Raw genomic sequence first — 7,553 nt, forward strand, 5'->3', positions numbered from 1 at the left:
CTTTCATGTTTTCATGTTGCTCACCTAGGCAGAAATTGAGACAATGAAAAGCACATGATACATAAACGTGCCTACAAAAAGACATTATTGGAATTGGAAGTAGCAAGACCTTTTACACTATCATGGTGTTGCCTAAATTGTCGATCGTATGTCAAACGCATCATATATGTTTTTATGTTACTGGGAGAAGGTGCGTGTATTTGCTTGCGCGTGCGTGCGTGTGTTCATGTCCTGGTTTTTCTGTGAGTACGTTGTTTGACAGTTCTTAATCGCCCCGGTCCGTTGCTCCTTGTGTTCTGGTGAGAAATGTCTGTGTTGTATGCTCTCCCCTTCAATAGTCGCCGGCGCCTCATTTGCGCGCCAACATCTTTCTTCATGTCAATAAAATAAAAAACATTTCTTCCTATCGGAGAGCCCATCCAATGACAGTCTTACACAACCGCGTTCGGCTTTCAAACGCGTCAACGAAGAATGTTACTTTTCTTTCGTTGAACAAGCTAAGCCACAGCAGACTTGACAAATGCATTCTCTTGCTAAGTCCTTCCCGTATCCGTGTTTTTTCTTCAGCACCCTTACAATTTCTGTGCCCGTACTTCGTGTGTAAAGAACTTCTAGTGTAAGCAATTTCCGACGCCGGTATGAATGCAGTCGCGGAACGCATACACTTCAATTCAAGGACCGGAGAATGGAGACCTTCAGAGCTTCTCATGAACCAACTTAGCTTTATTTACGCCCATGCGAATGCTTTATCTGCAAATTAAGTGAACCTCACTCGTGTTTTCTTGTACGAGGTTAATGAAATTGCTGCAATAATGTATTCTGTATGGCAGCGCAGAGTTGTTTCTGTATACTGCTGTGCGTTTTGGAAACTGCCAAAATTTGGCAACCATTTCACGTAGGACCACAAAAATAATTTAACTGCTTGTACCGTTTTATGAATGCTGACTCAGTGTGAATTAAAACATGGCAAAGAGATATCAGTAATTGGTTACGCCTTAATCGAAGTGTAACCAATCGCAGTGAACCGTATGCGCATCGCATCTGCAATGCAAGGCCTAAGCATTGCCTTAAGCTGCTCAATTTAAGGGCAGTTTTTTTTATGAAGTTCTCCAGCTTTATTAACACTGGACTGCCCATCAGACCGAGAATTGCTGTAGCCGTTCTGGTATATGACGTGCTGCAGGCAATTCAGAAGATATAATACGGCAAGTACGTAGCCTGCTTCATGCAGTGGTCACTTCAGGTGAAAAATAAAAGGCTCTGACGACCACAGGTAATGAATTACCTGTAACGGAATACGCGACATCGCTGTTTTTCTCTCTTTAATTTTTTTCTCGTGAAAGACAGTAGCATCTGTTGGAGTTCAATAGAACGAATGGCTGGTCACGCGCGGCTGTGGAGGGTGAGTCTGTTCAGTCAGAAGTGGCGCATTGCAGGCTGGTTAACCAAGACAGATTATGTAAAAACTCTCAAAAACTTGTGCGAAAATATATAGCCAGTAGCTGCAACAATATCAATCGCGAGCAAGAAGTTCAGGAATGAAGCATTTAGCGAAGTAGTGGGTAAATCGAGAACCTGTACAAAAGTTGTCATAACGGCTCAACGAAGAGGTTTGCAAGCCTGTATTAAATCTATAGACTGTATATCTTGAACGTGACTTTTATTTCCTGTCGCTTAACACGAAAGATGACGTAAGTAGGCTTCATACACTTACACAATATTTTTAATAAAAATCTGATAATATTAATTGTTGGTCTTTTACGTCCGAAAACCACGATACAATTATGAGGGATGCCATAGTGGAGGACTCCGAGAATTTCTTCCACCTGGTTCTTTAACGCGCACCTAGATCTGCGTACAGGGATCTCTAATGTTTCGCCTCTATCTAAATGTTGCCGCCGCGGCCGGGATTCGATCCCGCGACCTTCGGGTTAGCAGCCGAGCACCATTAGATTACCGTGGCGGGTCGGTCAAAATATATTAGGAATGAGTTGAATGTAAGACTCCTCTACACTCTTATTCAAGTACCGTATAACGTCCGGCACATAAACGGCCCATTTTTATTCCACCACAACGTACTGCATATAAGCGGCCCTTCAATCGCCATTAAGCGTGACAAATTCTGCGGTGACGGATTGGGCCCGCTATATGCGGCCGCGAGCGGTCGCAACGCTTATATGGAGCCCGAGGCGGAAATGGCTCGAGCGGACGCAACGCTTATATGGGGCCCGACGCGAAAGGCGGACGCAACGCTTATATACAGAGCCCCGCCTCCCTGACCTTCGCCTGTGTGAAAAGCCACAAATACGTTTTATTTTTAATAAAAATTATGGCCTGTAGCATATCACGACACTGCTGCCACCTACATTCTTTTTGGTTTAGACTGTAAGCTAACAGTTGCAACAGGTCTCGTACTGCCGGAGCACCACCAGCTTCCCGTGAACACATGTGTGCCGCGCTTACATGTTTATCGTGTATTGTGTGCGTTTATTGCGTGCTTATCGTACGCGACATTCGTCGACTGGGCATTTTCCGCGTGTTGGGGCGTTCTCCTGCCTTGATCCAGTGGCAGATGATGGTCGTTGTTCGTTGCCACTCAACACAGCCTCACGGGACGCACAGCTTTGTGTCCGCGCTCAAAAGTGCTTTCTTGCTTCGTTCATCGATTACTCACGTTGATCGAGTGATCGAGTGTACTTCCGAAGACAATCCGCGTCCGAGTGTTTTGACAAGCGGCGACCGCGGTTCCACAGGAGCGGAAGCTTGAGCCTTTTGACGAGCGACTGTGCCAAACTTGGGTAAGTTGAAGAAGGTCGCTGAACTACGTAACTTTGTTACTTCATTGCATGAAAACTGTTTGCAGGAACCGTCGTATTGGCACAGCGAGGATGATCAACAGATACCCGATAGGCAGGTATGTTTTGTGCTTTGGGTGCTCTTATATACACCACCATAAATGACATGTTTGAAGGATGCGCATTGCGCTACGCAATCTTATGCTTCGCTCATGCAGGCCTCGTGTCGTTGTGCTGTTATTCCTTGACTGTTTACTGTACGAGATCATCGCTTGAGAGTGTTTCTAGAATCCCTTGTCGCCGTTATAAAGTGTGTGCTTTTAAACACATGGGGTCGTCCCATAATGTTTTCACTGTGGTGATGCGAGAGTTCACCAAACTCGGCAATAACACGCAAAATTATCACAAGACTGGGGACGTGATACAGGGGCGTAGCCAAGGGGGGTGTTGGGGGGGTTCAACCCCCCCCCCCCCCCCCCCCCGAAATTTTTCAGTTTTGCTTGCGTGTATAGGCACGCACACATACAAACGCACGCACGAACATACATAAAGTATGGTTGAACCCCCCCCCCCCCCCCGAAAAAAATTTCTGGCTACGCCCCTGACGTGATAACAAAACACACAGCCCTGACACGCGCACACGATGATGGATATGTTTTCGTGGTTGCGTCCCCGAGCTTTTCGCCAGAAATCCATGCAGTTGTTTTGTGGTTAGGATTTTAACCTAGCTGCCTCATAAATGTTTTAAAGGAGCTCACTCGAAGTAATGTATTTGAGTGAATTACGTTACGTACTGGTACTAAGTGCACACTCCAACAAATGCGTACTTAATGTGAAGAAGCACATGTTTATATCAAATAGTGTTAGTAGCCGAATATGTCAATTCAATTAGGTTAATTAAGCTAACACATGCTACTCTTTGTTTCAATATTGTGTGTTTGAGAAAATATGCGTGAGCTCGTGTTCTGCCATTATATATTTTTTCTTAGCATCTTTAAGCACACGAGGTTCTCTATCACAAATAACTTAGATTGTGCTCATGTTGCGAGAATGTTGCTTTATTGTGTGGTGCTTTAAGTTATTGTATTTCACGCTTTTTTTTACTTAGCATAGTACCAATATTGCTCTCTTACTTAAATGCATAACCAAGGTTTAGTATGCAGTGATTTAGGGTTTATTGAGCTTTGTAAGGTCATAAATTAAAAGAAAAAGATCTCAATTCTCAATATATGTTTCCAGAAGTTCACAGAAAGTTGGAAAATATTATCGGTTTTGTGAAGGCCTTACATAACTTAAAATGAAATCAAATTGACAGCTCATCTCTACAAGACAAACTACACGGGAATTCGCTTTAGAGAACCAAAAGTTTGTTCCCTGAATGGCTTACATTCATGATGCAATACAATATGCATGGCTCATTCCCACCTCACACCAAGTGCACATGGACCACGCACACTCTTTCATTTTTTTTATATTTCGATAAAAGTGTGCATATCGTTGTTTTCATGTGGATCGCCCATAGGACTATGTGCATATTTCGGGTATTCCTTACAGTCTTGGGCAATAACTAGTTACTAGTAACGCGTTACCGGTAAGTAGTTACTTTTTTCGGTAACTTGTAACTGTAACTAGTTACTTTTAATTTATAGGAACTTGTAACGGTAACACTGTTACTTTTTTACAGAGTAACTGTAATGGGAAATACCATTACAGTTACTTTCCCATATCCTCTCCACCTTTCATCTTTCCACTGCACGGCTCCCCTACCAATTTAGGGGTGGAGGTCGCTTAGAGAATTATCTACCCTGCAGAAGACCGAGGTCAGCAGTCAGTCTTTAACACAACTTAAGTTTACTTGTAAACTACATGTAAGTCAATCATGTTGGAACTGAACAACTTGCTAAATTCAAGTAGTTTTTTTTTTTCCGGCGTATATATATCCTTTTTGTCACTTGAGCTTCTAGCTCGGTTCTTGGTGTACCGGTGGAACATCACGACGCCAAGTTTATATTCTCCTTCGTCCGAGGCTGCGCAATAATCGTGTTTGACTGACGGCTAGAAAGCAGCAGAGCGCGAAACGGTTGAGAGGCACAAATACTGTGAACTAAGTAATTTTTCAAAACCTCTTTGAAACTAATTGTAAAAGGTTTACTCCAAATTAATACAACAATTATTAACAAAATCACATGGACGCTTTGCCTCCTATGCATGTGACATCCTCAGTATACACTGGCAACAAGAAAAAGAAAAGGAAAGAAAGAAAAAAATTTGCGGAGATCGACCAGTGTCCCATACGTCCGTGTAAACCAGTAGGGGAATGTGGTTGTTGCATGTTATAGTCGGATACAACTTTAGAAGTCAGCGGCATTTTCTCCTCAAAGGCAGATGAACACAAGCCTGCACCAATGGGCGCGCACTCGGGACGGACATCATGAGCGGGATGGCGGTGGCTTCGCCTTTGGAGAACATCGGCGCGTGCATGAGCGGGACTATTTCTTTTCTTTAGTCTCTCCTGACTTCTTAAGTTGTATCCGACTATAGTTACTATATATGCTACGACATGGCTCCTAAAGGTGCCATATACAGTAACTATATTGCAGGCCGACGCGTCGCGGCGAATGAACCGCGATTCCAGGAGTTCCTTCCCCTCACCTTCGTTCACGAGCCAGCGTCGTCACAGTGTTTACGTCAAAGCTATGCCCTGTTCTCCGGAAGTGTTAAACAAGCTCCATCTTAGAATGCGTTTCATGAGTTGCTTTAACAACATCCCGTTTGCCTTCTTTAAGCCTTGTTGATTCTTTCCTTCCCATTTCGCCGATGCAAGTCGCGTCGCAATGCCCGCATCGGGCTTGTATATCACCCTACTCTGATCGTCTGCAGGTGTGCAATCTTTGGGTTTCGCGAACACATGCCCCAGAGTATAACGGGACTTAGAAACGGTTTGTATGCCCAGCGGACGCAAAGCTAACCGAACAGGGTCTGATATACCTTGAACATATATATGGAACAGACACAATGGACGTCGTCTTCATTCGTCACACACTCTCCGTTGCTATTTGCATGCGCTTCTGGGTGTCGTTAATAAACATCCTATGATACTGCTGTCGTTCTAGTGCATCAACCACATTTTCCATTTTGAGTATCAGAGGACATTTGTTATTATTATTTGCAAATAAATTCCCTTTTTCACCAACGGTGCATGAACAACAAAATTGATGCAACAAAATGAGGTGTACACAACAAATGCTTGTGTTTGGCCCCCTATTAGGTTTACTTCGTCTAGGGTTTTACCACGTGCAATTTTGGCTGCCCGCATGCCTTCATACATATTTAATAAATGAATTCTATCGTTTGGTTTGTAATCTATTATTTATTTTATACAGTAACGGAAAAGTAGCGACGTTACTTCGTCACAGTAACTGCAACAAAGTAACGACGTTACTTGTCACAGTAAGTGTAACTGTAACAGGTTACTTTTGGAAACTCTGTAACTGTAACTGTAACAGTTACTTTAACAGAGCCAATGACTTCACCCATCAAGCACGTGTTTTTCAGACACCCCTCTCAATATCACTTAAATTCCACATGTGGGCTTTTAAAAGTACGCCGCCCGCTTTCCCCGCCTGTAGTTGCCTTACCCACCATCTTCTGCAGCCCTTTGTGAGGGCTAGACGTGCCGCCCTTCTGCAGCCTTTCCAAGTGGCTTTCATACTCCACTCTTTTTTTTTTGCCTTTGACGGCTCTCGCTCAGTAGAACCCCCCCCCCCCCCCCTTTTCCATTTTTTTTCTTTTTTTCTCTCCTTTTTCTTGCTTTTTTTTTTCCTTCTTTGCAGCTCCCCTTACTTCTGAGATGAGAGGCCTGAGCGCCGTTGCAAACTTTCTTGAAATGATGTGGCAAGGGCTACACTCCTCTCTCTAGTTTTCTCTTTCCAGGCAGCAATTACCAACAGCGACAAGCACCACCGCTAGACATGACGTCAACACTAACCCTTTAAAACTAACACGCCAAGGATGACAAGGTGCCTTCGATAAAGATAGGTCCCCCTATGGAAGCGTCGGCCAGCCTGTCTGAGGCACTTTCTCCTGTTTGAAACCTATCCCACTTTTTTGGCTTAGGTAACTGTAACACTGTTACATTTTACTGGTAACGTGCCCATGACTGATTGCTTACTGTGTACATGTGTGAATGTTGAACACGCAATGGCACTCTTTCAATAGTCTGCAAGTGGCTGGTCCACTAATACCTGTTTCTTATTGCACCCTGATCCCTTCATTCAAGGATCGATCTCTTTAATATATGAATATAGACTTGCCTGAGGACATGTTTGGTACTCACTATCTGTGTGTGGTTGGGTTTGTCTTGAGTGAAAATCAACATTTCCTTGTGGTATCTATTATGCATGTATCAGCGATGAGAGCTGTTCATGGCACCGACACAGAGGACAGATTGCAGTACAAGATAGGAGCATACTTTCTGCAAGCCCGGGCAAGCCATAATGAGTGGTAGGCATTTCTTTCATCACTAGATTGCGACAGTTTGGACACATAGCACCTATAGACCTTATGCAAAATCTGCTGCCATCTAGCGGCCGCTGTGTGCATTTCCGCCATGTTGAAGGCTAAGCGCGCTCCGCATGTAGACAAGGAGCGTACATATCAACGTGTGGCGGCTGATAAGAACGAAAATGCCAACATATTTTCGAGTGCTGTGTTGCTGAGATTGAGGAAATTGGGATGCTGAAAGAAGGTTTGCAGGAA

The 7,553-nt window shown here is 43.9% G+C and overlaps 1 long non-coding RNA gene across 1 annotated transcript; it reads left to right on the forward strand.

The window, feature by feature from the left end:
• The first annotated feature begins 2,669 nt into the window (after positions 1–2,669).
• LOC125758533 (uncharacterized) lies at positions 2,670–7,266 on the forward strand. The gene is made up of 3 exons (XR_007416192.1): positions 2,670–2,798; positions 2,864–2,914; positions 7,205–7,266. It is a non-coding gene; the product is annotated as an uncharacterized LOC125758533 (long non-coding RNA).
• The last annotated feature ends 287 nt before the right edge of the window (positions 7,267–7,553 follow it).

Source organism: Rhipicephalus sanguineus, chromosome 5, assembly GCF_013339695.2.
Source record: "Rhipicephalus sanguineus isolate Rsan-2018 chromosome 5, BIME_Rsan_1.4, whole genome shotgun sequence".
Classification (NCBI taxonomy): domain Eukaryota; kingdom Metazoa; phylum Arthropoda; class Arachnida; order Ixodida; family Ixodidae; genus Rhipicephalus; species Rhipicephalus sanguineus.